The sequence below is a fragment of the Triplophysa rosa genome, linkage group LG11 (genome assembly GCF_024868665.1).
Source record: "Triplophysa rosa linkage group LG11, Trosa_1v2, whole genome shotgun sequence".
Lineage (NCBI taxonomy): Eukaryota > Metazoa > Chordata > Actinopteri > Cypriniformes > Nemacheilidae > Triplophysa > Triplophysa rosa.
Window position 1 is genome coordinate 14,206,287 of NC_079900.1, and position 367 is coordinate 14,206,653.

Below are 367 nucleotides of genomic sequence, written 5' to 3' on the forward strand. Positions count from 1 at the left end.
AAGGTAGATTGGCCTAATTGAAATTTGAAAAATAATACTGATTAGTCCCAACTAATTGCTAGTCAGTGAGACTAGTTGTTAAGACGCAGTCTTAACCTAGCGGCTAAGTTTATGCAACTGGGTTAACTATCAGCTTTTTGGTTGTGATTCAAACACTAGTAAGTTGCCTACCTAGACAGCTTTACTAGTCATCAAAGATACGTAGAAAGTCAGCTCAGCTTACAAACACACAAGTGTAGCTGTTTCGGAACGCGCACACGATGCTCAAAATGCGGTATATTTCCATGATACCCAAAATTAAACTCTAGGTAGACACTAGGGTTTGAAACAGCCTATATGTGGCCACCATTTTGGAGGTGAGCGTGTT